The following is a 12,555-nucleotide window of genomic DNA, read 5'->3' on the forward strand; positions in this document are numbered from 1 at the left end:
TACTTGATGCTAGTATCATATACCCTATTTCTGATAGTGATTGGGTTAGTCATGTTCACGTTGTTCCCAAAAAGTCCGGCATTCAAGTTGTACAAAATGAAAATGGTGAGTGCATTTCCACTCGCATTCCATTAAAATGGAGAATTTGCAATGACTATCGCAAACTTAATACCAGAACTTATAAAGATCACTTCCCTCTCCCATTCATTGACCAGATGCTAGAACGTTTAGCCGGTCATGCTTACTACTGTTTTCTTGATGGCTATTCCGGATACTTCCAAATTGTCATCGATCCCGCCGATCAAGAAAAGACAACTTTCAGGTGTCCCTTTGGAACCTTTGCATACAGACGAATGTTTTTTGGTCTTTGTAATGCCCCAGGCACCTTCCAACGCTGCATGCTTCACATTTTCAGTGATATGGTGGAACGTTATATGGAAATCTTCATGGACGATTTTTCCATCTACGGAAATTCTTTTGACGACTGCCTATCCAACCTTTCTAAAGTATTAATGCGTTGCGAAGAGAAAAATCTGGTACTCAATTGGGAGAAGTTTCATTTCATGGTTACCAAATGACTTGCTCTAGGTCATATTGTTTCAAAAGATGGGATAGAGGTTGATAAAGCTAAAATTGTTAAAATTTCTTCGCTACCTTTTCCACGTACAGTTCGTGATATCTGTGCCTTTTTAGGCCACGCTGGGTTTTACAGGAGATTCATTCAGGATTTTTCTAAAGTTGCTCGACCTTTAACCAATCTCTCGCTTAAGGATCGCGATTCGACTTCAGTTTCAATTGCAAACAAGCTTTTGATACTCTAAAAACCGCTCTGACTACCGCTCCTATCATTCAACCCCCTGATTGGTCTCAACCATTCGAACTAATGTGTGACGCTAGCGACTTTGCTATTGGCGTCGTACTAGGCCAACGACGTGATGACAAACCCGTTATCATTTACTACGCTAATAAAACTTTTAACGATGCTCAACGTAATTATATAACAACTGAGAAAGAATTCCTAGCTGTTGTCTATGCTTTGGATAAGTTTCACCTTACCTAATTGGAACATCCACCATCGTATATACTGACCATGCCGCACTTCGGTACTTACTTGCGAAAAAGGATGCAAAGCAACGATTATTCCGTTGGATCCTTCTCTTGCAAGAATTCACCCTGGAAATCAAAGACAAGAAAGGAACCGAAAATGTCGTGGCCGACCATTTATCAAGGCTGGTTGGTGACATTGATAGTGACTCTGAAGCCATCTGCGATTCCTTCCAAGACGAATATTTGTACTCTATCTTCTCCTCTCCATGGTACGCGGATATCGTTAACTACCTAGTTACTGAGAAAGTGCCTTCCTCTTGGTCACGTCCTAATCGTAAAAAGTTTTTATCCACTGTAAAATATTATTTCTGGGATGACCCCTACCTCTTTAAGTATTGTTCCGACCAACTCATTCGTCACTGCATTCCCGACTGGGAGCACATCGACGTATTATCCTTTTGCCATGAACAATCTTGCGGAGGCCTTTTCATTGAAAAGAAAACTGCGGCCAAAGTATTACAATGTGGTTTTTACTGGCCTACCCTTTTTCGCGATGCACACGAACATTGCATAGCTTGCATTCGTTGTCAGCACCTAGGTCGAATTACCAAACGCAATATGATGCCCCTAAATCCTATCTTAATTGTGAAAATTTTTTATGTTTGGGGCATGGATTTTATGGGACCTTTCCCTATTTCTCAAGGTTTTCTCTACATTCTAGTCGTTGTAAACTATGTGTCCAAATGGATTAAGACACTCGCATGTCGCTCAAATGACCATAAGACTGTCGTGAAATTTGTTAAAGAAAACATTTTCTCTCGTTTTGGTGTCCCCAAAGCTATCATCAGTGATGGGGGTACACATTTTTGTAATAAAATGTTTGGGTTTTTAATGAAGAAATATGGAGTTACTCACAAGGTTGCTACTCCATATCACCCACAAACGAGTGGCCAAGTGGAAGTCTCTAACAGAGAGATAAAGTGTATTCTGGAGAAAACTGTCAACCCATCAAGAAAGGACTGGTCTCTCCGCTTATCGGATGCCTTGTAGGCATACCGAACAGCATTTAAGACACCTATAGGGATGTCTCCTTACCGCATTGTTTTTGGAAAATCTTGTCATCTGCCAGTTGAACTTGAGCATCGTGCCCTTTGGGCCATCAAAAGCCTCAATTACAATATCATCGAGGCAAGCGAGAAGCGAAAACTACAATTAAATGAGCTTGAGGAGATTCGGAGTGATGCTTATGATCTCTAGAAATCCTACAAAGCTAATATGAAAAGAGTGCACGACAAGCACATTTTGCGTAAGGATTTTAAAATTGGCCAAAAAGTTTTACTGTACAACTCCAGATTACACATCTTTCCTGGTAAATTGAAAACACGATGGTATGGTCCTTTCATTGTGTCAGCTGTAAAATATTATGGGGCAATCTCTTTGCTTAATCCATAAGATAACAGCGAATTTCAAGTCAATGGACAATGCCTAAAACATTACCACGAATTACGCTCACCAGATATTGAACAAACTCTTCTTCAGGATCCGATCTACACAGACTAGATGTTTCGTTTGGCATACTCAATCTTGTTTCTATAGAGGGTACGCCATTTTGGTAGCCAGGCCATCTTCTATCTTATGATATCCATAGTTATTTGAAGTGTGTGGTTGCAAGCGCCGAAACCTTAGTCTACAAAAACTCTGTTTCAGAAGTGAGTATAAATGTCTTCTGCAACACGAGCAAACGTGCTTTTCGGTAAATGATGGGTACCTAAAATTTCACCTCCTTCCTTCTCTTCCCTTTTCTACTCTCTACCTCACGAACTTCAGCTAATCATTTGGTGTAAGTCTCACTCATCACGAATAGGGAATGGTCGTAGTACTTTTGCTCGTAAACGACGTGCGCGAAGGATGGGCTGGTGTATGCATTGTCAAACACCCTTCTGTCTAGGTCTTGACTTCCTATCCGATACTAGCCAGTTTAAGGTACACTTTTGTTTGACACCAGCTGCGCAGGATAATCTTCGTCCCCGCGCCGTTTCTCCCACAGGTTAGGATTCGTCTTGAGAATATGACGTTAAAAGACCCGATTCATCTTGGGAATCTGACATTAAAAGACTCGACTCGTCTTGAGGATCTGACGTTAAAAGACTCACCTTGTAGATATGTTTATATTGTTGCCTTTTCCCTTTGCATTAAGTTTTGCACATGAGATTCGTGTCCAACCTCAGATGCCACATACTTGGAACACAAACGGGCAATGGATTCCACCAGACCAACCCTAGAATTGGTTACTTTGAGTTCCCTTGGGGTGGTTTGAGGATAGCCATATGTAATAAGGGCAATTTTATTAGACCCCGTAGTGCGCACGGTCCAGGATGGTACCGTCCTGCCCCTAACCCCATAATACATAGAGGTAAAAAGCCACGGTCCGGCGGATTGGGTTTCGCTTCCCGACATGACAGTTGTCTATGATTTAAGATGGTGACTCTTCTGGACATCTAGTGTTTTTCACGTATATCTCCCTGGTATATAAATAAAATCTTTGTTTACAAATAAAACACCCTCTTTCTTTTCAAAAACTCTTGTGACCTTTGAGAATGACTCATACAATTGGATAGCATTTTTCGTGCCAATCATTTCGATATCTCATTCGTCCAATTCGGAGTCCAAACGAGTCGTGGGTAAGCATTTACATTTTTTAGGTTTAAATCGGGCTTTAGGCTTGATTTGGGCTTGGGAAAATTTTTTGGCCCAACCAAAATATCGAATTCTCGATCCATTTAAACACGAAAAACCCAAAAACACGCGTCACCCTTACATCCTTCTGCTTCCCAAAAAACCGGATCTTGCCCCCTCTCGCTTTAGTCTCGCACGAGACAGGCCCACACTATATCCAGGTCTCGCGCGCGACTCTTACAACTCCGACCACAATTCCCTTCCGTCAGCAAGTCCCAATTCTCCCCCTCATCATTAATCAATATATAGCCTCTCCCTAAAACCAGTGATGGCCGGTAACAAGTGTATTTGTGTGGAGAAAAATTTTGGAAATTTATTTGAAAACGGGATGTTTGCTCCATTCTTTGATAATGAAATTCACTCTAGAGGATGGGATTACTTGTTATATGCTAATAGAGGGCTTTATTCCAAGGATTTGGTGATGAAATTCTACAATAATGGGAGCTTTAATGGCGACCATTTTTGGGTCACCGTCGAGGGTGTATGCATAATTAAGTCACACCTGTTTTGCTCTCACGGGATCGCGGGCATTCCTCGGTCAATTCGACCGCGTCTTTGACTTCGGCAGCAGTCCATGTACCCATGGACTTACGACCTAATGCTCGACACACTAATCGAGGGAGAGTACAACATAGACGGAAAATGCGCGTATCGCGTTCGGTGCGACCGGAACCCGGTTTGGCTGGTGGATCTGAATGGTGGGACTGAAGCGTCATTGGCACCTCGAAGCCCCTCGGACATCAACAAGACCTTCCTCCACCTTCTCTCGGATCCTCCAGAGTGAAAGGGTAACTTCTGCATCGTTACCTTTCTTTTTGATATTATTACACATGCCACTCTTTATATCGCCCCCTCTTGCATTACGGTAACACAAGTTATGATTACCTTGGGTTTTCTATCCGCCACCCCCCGTTACTCCCTATACCACAATATTAGAATATGCTTGTCTTCAAGAAATGCATCTTTGGACCCTGGGGAACCCACGGCACCAAGGGCTGCCGAAAAACTATATAGCGTGGGTTCATCTCACCCACCCTACTTTGATGAGGCGCCATGAGTAAGATCACCCACCCCATAGAGGCCTTACGCGGCTGTGGAAACAGTGGTTTGAGAGACATGTACACTTTCGCCCGGTATCGATGAGATGTACCTTGGGCGAAGTTAAGGATAGATATGACCACTTTCGCCACGAAGTCGATGATGAAAAGCATGGGCGAATTCCAGCAGGAAATGAGAGCTTCCATGACTACATTTCAGGACCATATGCTTACTCGCCAAAACCAGTTCGGTGAATGTTCATGGCGAGCCAGATCGATTCGTGCTCGGTGATGGATACTCTGGGTGATATCCAGGAGCAGTTAGCCTCCACGGGAGCTCGTACTGCACGACGTCGCAGGACTCCTAGTTCTTCTTCTGCAGCCCCCGAGGATTCTTCTGGCCCCTGAGGATCATCAATAGCTAGTTTATTTTTCCAGTCTTATTTAATATTTATGTCAGATATTTGATTTACGTGTTTGCATTTCCAGCTTAATAGTAGGTTATTTCCTAAAAATTTCTGCCTGGATATATTAGTTATGTCTAATATTATATTATATAGGTAGGAACATATATAATAATATTAGTAATAATAATTTATATACATATATATTTTAGATGTCACACTTAACAACAAACTTTACCGTAAACTAACGTTTTATTAAACGGTCATGAAAACGCACAAAAAACGATCAGAAAACGGCAAACTTCTTTCTATAAATAAGTTCAACACTTCATCCACATTCACTCATTTCATATTCTTCCCTCTACACTTCTTATTCTAAAAGAATCGTTTTTAGTCCGCTCCAAATTTCAAGCTTCATAGATGCACTAGAAAAGTTTGAGTAGCGGCAAATTGAATATGCCAATCAAGTCTTCATGCTTGTTTGTTTCATTATAGTAATGTTGTTAATGTGGCATATAGTTCTATCTAATATTTAGGTTTGTATTTCATTCCTCGTATCATTATGTTGTGTTTCCATACCATTGTACGTTCTTACATCTTATTGTGATAGTATATCTACATTTTCCTTGTCCTTATTCTTACACTCTAGTGTAAAAAAAAAAAAGGCACTCCTTGTCACATGCCCCATTCTTCTCATCCACACTACATCCACTTTTACGCATATCTTAGAAGATACACGTGGTCTAACTACCCTGTGACACCTCGATCCGTATCTTTTACATTTTCGGATTGGTGCCTATTTATAACAATGATAGACACCTCAAAAATCTAACTTCCCTTTTTCCAAAAAAATTTTTTTTTCTTCACCCTCCATCTTTAATGGCCCTCACCTCGAAGTTCGCGGCCCCGAGCAAAATTTTATGGAAAATTTCCAAAATGGTCTTTTTCATCCCTTTTTTGACACAGAAATATTACGTCGAGGATGGTACCTTCTTTTACATCATAAGCAGGCTTTTTATTCCAGAGAATTGATCTTGTTGTTCTATAAAAGTGGTTATTTCCAAAACGGGCAATTCTTTGTCCGTGCTAACGGATGCGAGCGTGAATTGACTATGGAAATCATCTCTAAGGTACTTCAAATTCCTATTACAAACCAAGGAGTACACCTTCAGGATTCACCTTTCGACAATATCAGGCATCTGATGTTTGCAACTATCCTTTACGGCGAATACAACCGGAAAAACCGTATTATTTATCAACGATCTTTGCAAAAGAACCAATTATCTATGATCCAATGGGTAGCTCATAATGTGTTCGGCATGTCTAAGACTTCCGAAATAACCAAACCTCTCCTCCATCTACTCTGGGTCTGATAGAGTAACTGCAATGATTTTTGCATCATTAAATTTCTCTGGAACGCGATCGCACGTGCCAGGAAAAAGGCAGCTCCTTTACCAACCATTGTGACACTTATCATGATACGTTGGGGTTTTTCTAGTACTTCTCCTCATACACCTCTTGAACGCTAACATTCTTACTATTCACTTTCGGTATGTAGGAACGGATTCTGGAACCCCGACGTTGCAAAGAACCATGTCGGTGCAGAAACCGACGAAGATTGTTCCACCGACAACATCTTCACTGAAAACGCATTATGCAACGTATTTAATCCCATGGAAGGTCTTCTTTTAATTCAACAAGGACTGATGACATTATTCAAACGTCAGAACATTATCATCCCCAGTCTTCTTGAATTCCAGGACCTACGGACAATAAACGAAGAGGAACAAGCACAATTCTTGCACAGCCATAACCAGTTCTTGGCAAATCACACTCTCATAATGGAGAACCACGCTGAAATTTACAAGACACAAAGCGAAATGTTGCAATGGGCTGTTGCACGAATTGACGACATAGAAAATCTTATAAATGAATCCCTCCCACAAAAGGATCCCCGCCGTTACTTGGGCCCATGACACCATTTAAATTTTGCAATTTTATATTATTTGTCATTTTCTTTTTAGTTTTTAATTAGAGTGAAATTTTCCTATGGTAATTTGTTTTTACTTAATTATTCTCATCTTACTCTAATATTTGTTTATCCTTGTCTAAACAGGTCACATTTTTTCACACATCTTCTACAATGGAAGCTCCAAAGATGATTCCAGAACAATCTTTCCATTCATTGCTGAATTCTCCTGCATATGGACATCTTTTCAGAGACTACATCACTCAAGTTGGTTGGAACTCTCTTATTCTACACCCGGAGCAGACATACTCCCCAGGTTTGGCAACTTATTTTTATGATCACATGGAATATCTACCAGCTGTCCAGGGTTTCCCTTTGAATGGCTTTAGCTATACATTAGTTTTACTTTAACGTCTGTAGTTTCATTCCAACACTTAAACTCTGTCATTTTCATTCCAACAGCTTAAATACTATAAGTCATTTTACCCTTAATACTTGATCATTTTTTTCTAGTGTAATTGTCGGCCATCACGCATTTATTTACTTAATGTATACAGCAAGTTTTATTATTCCTTCAATGACCATGAGTTAATCCCCCCCCCCTCAGGGGGAGGGTTATGCTGCTCGTGTAAGAATCCGAATTGACTCTTTAATATTCTAGAATCACTACTTAAGAATTAGGCATAGATTAGACATCTGGTCCCAAAATGACTGAGACTATACAAATTTGGAGTGCTGAGGCTTCAGAACAGTCTCGTGCGCGACCTAAAATGTCTCGCGCGCGACTCTATGGTGTCAGACAGCTCTCCAATTTGTCCAGCTGATGTGGAATCGAGCCAAGAGCTGAAACGATATTCCAGAGATGAAATATTAGTTCAACTCCTTATGCTAGTGTGATGGGGCTCAGAGATGTGGGCATGCGCTAAGGATCAATACTCGACGTCGTCTCCGAACATGAGACGAATTAGAGATGTAGTGACGTGATAATATAAACTGTTGAAAAATGATTCTTGCATGAGTATGATTAACTCTCTCCCTATTCTCTATCTTTGGTTATCTACATCAAAATCACCGTAGTAATTTACATTATTTGCATTACCGTTAATTTAATTAAAACCAACTAAAAAACCTAAAATCCTACTCACCAAAAGTTGTAATTCCAATTGTGAACCTTTTCGAGCCCTAAGGTTTGGACGATCCCTTACTCGACCTATCCTACCAAACCCACGTGAGTAAGGTAACTTGACTAAAACGTACGACTATACGGACTTTGAACTTTAGTCTTTGGACTTCGGACTTCGGACTTCGGACTTCGGACTGTGGACCTCAGACTTAAGAAACTAAGTAACTGAAAACAAACGTTCGGATAAAAACTTGTTTTATCAAGGGCCTAATGAGGGTCGGTCTTAAGGGAGGGCTTAAGTTTCAAAGTCTAGGCCCTTACCCTCCCCTTAAAGGCTTGAGGGTCGGGTAGGCCCAGCCCACGAATGTGTGAGAGCCTCATTTTTTGCCCATGGGTCGGGTCGGGGTGGGTGGACTGAGGGTTTGATGGCCATTTTGACACCCCTAGGCAACCCATGTGGCTAGGGTTCAACTCTAGAAACATGAGTTAATAGGCTTGTACATTGATCTATGATATTGTAAATTGGGCCTTAGCCTTGTCGATTAAACGAATAAAGTGGAGACCCCTACCAATGGACGTTTTCCACATAGGTGGGGGTCAAAAGTCAAAACACTCTACTATTGTTGTAATGCTCATTTATATCCATGAAGCATATACAACCTTCGTAAAACACTATCTCATCTACCAGGTGTCACTCTCTAACATCGGCATACGGATCCCAATAAACCTTCAAAATAAATTTAGAAAATAAAACTTTCATCCCTAAAAGAGATTAAACGAAGCTATAAAAAAAAACCCCCCAATGCCTACCTTGAATGGCTCCATCCTATCCAACTTCACTCGTATCCACAGCAAAGACACTTCCGAGTCCTCATACTACACATTGGATTTTGAATGCCTCTTCACACACGACAACTCAAAGTTATACCTTAGGTTAGAGTGGGGCCTAAACCTTGGGAAATGATCATAGATCCATACCTACAATTATATATATTTTTTGTAAAAACAATATTTAATATACCAAGGCATCAATAATTAAAGAAACAAAAATAAAAAATAAAAATAAACAATTACCTGGAGGAGAGCCAAATAGCCAGAAATCGATTTCACGTCAGCACATATTGCAATCCACAGTTGCCGATAGAGATATGCAAGTATAGCGGCACCCAAAGCATACTCTTTGATCTCCTTCCATACCCTAAGCAACCTCAAATAAACAATGGGAATTGCATGTCCCGTCTTGTCGCAAGAGAGGATACAACCAAAAAATAAAAAAATATAATCTTTTATTGCACATTGGATTTCTTCTCTACTCGACCCCTTCCTAATAGTCCCCCCCCCCCCACCCCCCTTCTTCTTTACCTTTGGTTTGCATTTCTCCGCCAACTGTTTCCTAATAAACTCCGACCTCACACTCATAGACCTAAAATTCTCCAACTCTTCTTTCACCGCAGTGAACGATATTCCAAGAACTTCATGGAGCAGTTGCTCTGCCTCCATTTTCTTCAAGTCCTTATCAATACTTCCATGAACAATTTTCCTAGTAATAGGCACACCCAGGATCTGGGACACATCATCCAAGGTGATGGTCAACTCTCCACCTCTCAACGAACGCAGAGATAAGCACGAAGTCCAGAGGGTGCTGGTTTACACCAATCACCAAGTCATACAAGCCTCTCTTTTTTAGCTCAGATCTAAAACTTTTGCATTCATCCATGATGTTCCATTGATTCAACTTCTTATTGTGTTGAATACACTTAAGTGGACCACGCTCCTAAAACAATAAAGCGCACAAAATTAAATTGCACACGAAGTTAAGTAACTCAAAAATAAATACTAAATAAATAAGTATATATATTCGAAATTACATTCCCATTCCAAACATTGCGAGCCACGTGTGCAACATAGTTATACATAAGGGACGAGTTTGTTGGGCCACCGCGATACTGCACTACAACAAAAGGGGTCTTTTGCAACGCCCCCTTTTGCAACGCCGCAAAATTGTTGGTAAAAGACATCAATTGCCATGCCTCCCAGTGTCACTAAGTGTTTGTCGTTCTATCAAGTTTGGCGTTAACTAGATTTACTGTAGCAGCGCTTGAAAAGTGACAAATGGTCTAATTATTTGTTTTAAAATAAGAATAAATATATATTTTTTAATTAAATTAACCTTTTGCAACGCGGTTGTAGTGGTTACACATAGAAGTATTCAGTAGCAACACGTTTTCCGTAGCAACAAGTGTCGCATATACGATTTTCAGGTGCGGGATATTTGATTTCTCTACCAAATTGATTGGGCGGCTAAAAAATTAAAAAAAAAAATGGACAAAATTAGAAAACACTTCTCTCTCCGTCCGCCCCCATCCATAACCCTCCTTCCTCCACCACCACAAACCTATGGTACTCTCTCTTTTCTTTTTCTTCTCTCAAAGTTTCTCTGATCCCTCTAACCCTCCTTCCTCCACCACCACTCTCTCTCTCTCTCTCTCTCTCTCTCTCTCTCTCTCTCTCTCTCTCTCTCTCTCTCTCTCTCTCTCTCTCCTTTAATTTTAATTTTGGTTTTGGTATGGTTTTGGGTTAATCCTCCACCACCGGAAAATAAATTTAGGGGTTGAGCAATTATTTTCCAAATAGTAAAAAAGGATGTATGGATTCGAGGCTATGACGTTTAACATACACGGAGGTTATTTAGAAGCAATAGTGCGTAGACATAGATCCGGTGTTTTTAACAGAAATTTGATTATAACAATTTATGTCGAGTGTGAAACTCTTGATGATATTAAGATGCATCTCTCGCTCTTGAATATGGCCCTTATCTACAAAGCGGTATTCAATTTCTCTTTTTTATATAATTTTACCTTAATTCTTGTTTATTATAACCAATTGTATACAACTTAATGGTTTCTGAGCCTTCCTCATTGCATAAAACTACGATTGTGGAGAAATGTACTTTAAACTGGTTGATGAGTATAAGCACATGTTATGCCAAACCCACGAGCCCTTATCGACATTCCTAGAGTATATCATGTATGTTTATTCTACTCTTTGGTATATTTAAATGCGGTATATGTAAAATATAATTAAGGTTTTTGTTGACTCTTATAGGTATGGTCACATGATTGATAATGTTGTCCTATTGTTATTCTTGGTACAATCTTTGCATGGCGAGATGTGAATGAATTGTTAGAGAAATGCCATCCATTGGGTATGTTTGATAGGTAATGTCTATGTTCCACGTGTCTATATAGCTTTTGATGCTTCAACTCTTTGGATGAATACTCATCTTCTACTTTCTTTCTTTCAGTATTGCTAGCCTTGCAGTTGATCAAAATATCGTGATCTTTTATTTCGGTGCTTGTTGTTCACACCTTTGGCACCATACTTCTCTGAATGCTTTCTCCAATTATTTTGTGATGCGTTAATTCATTTACCTAAACCTAGTGTGCTTTCTATTTTTCAGCATTGGTACTTGAACCATTTCGAGATGACCCTTGAGGAAGCTTTATTCTAGTTTTGGCCCTCAGAATCGGGCTTCTCAAGCATATTTCTGTTTGTTTGTTTATGTATAAGAGTTACTAATCAATAAGTGTATCATATTTTTCTTTGCAGTCATCCTTATGGCCACGAGGAACTGGCTCTTTGTGAAGACATAGATCAAGTGAGTTCTCTATGAATTTTGACTCAAAAGCCCACTCTTTCACTCAAATTGTAGAGGGTCTATTGATAAGATCAAAGTCTATGCTTGTATCATTCTTTCCATGCTGGTTATATTATGTTCGTTTCAGTTGAGATTGTAGTTGAGCTAGTTTAGGCAGTTTATTTGGTAAAAAAACATTGTAGTTTATGTTATTACTATTTTGTTATCTCACATTCTCACCATTATAAGAATGAAACTTGAGTCCCCTAACTCTCCGCGGATTTGGAAGAATTAAAATGTGGTATGTAGCAATTAGGAAGACTGGAGTGGGTGCTCTACTAATCTTTGAAAGTGCATAGTTAGGTGTTTTCTTTGAATGAAAGCTAATTGTAAATTTTGCTTTCTAAATTTGTGATTTTTTCTCTATGGTATTCCAAGCTCGATCACGAAAACTGTCAAAATTTATAGACAATAAGCTAAAACCAAAGCAATTTAGTCTTCTCATGATTTAGTTGTGTGATATATGCTTTACGTATTGGATGGACAATCTTGTGCAAATTTTATGGTGCTTGTAGCTCATATATGTGCATTGGTTTACTTTG

General features: G+C 39.8%; 2 pseudogenes across 1 annotated transcript in view; one reads left to right on the top strand and one right to left on the bottom strand.

The window, feature by feature from the left end:
• LOC147497039 (UDP-galactose/UDP-glucose transporter 2-like) overlaps positions 1-9,816 on the bottom strand; it is a 29,296-nt pseudogene extending 19,480 nt beyond the window's left edge. Inside the window, exons 1-2 of the transcript XR_015196794.1 lie at positions 9,679-9,816; positions 9,391-9,555 (exon numbers count right to left, since the gene is read on the bottom strand). The product of XR_015196794.1 is annotated as a UDP-galactose/UDP-glucose transporter 2-like (transcript). The remainder of the gene's footprint in view (positions 1-9,390; positions 9,556-9,678) is intronic.
• A 1,143-nt stretch (positions 9,817-10,959) lies between these two features.
• LOC147497041 (V-type proton ATPase subunit d2-like) lies at positions 10,960-12,113 on the top strand (annotated as a pseudogene).
• The last annotated feature ends 442 nt before the right edge of the window (positions 12,114-12,555 follow it).

The sequence above is a fragment of the Coptis chinensis genome, chromosome 5 (genome assembly GCF_015680905.1).
Source record: "Coptis chinensis isolate HL-2020 chromosome 5, ASM1568090v1, whole genome shotgun sequence".
NCBI classification, from domain to species: domain Eukaryota; kingdom Viridiplantae; phylum Streptophyta; class Magnoliopsida; order Ranunculales; family Ranunculaceae; genus Coptis; species Coptis chinensis.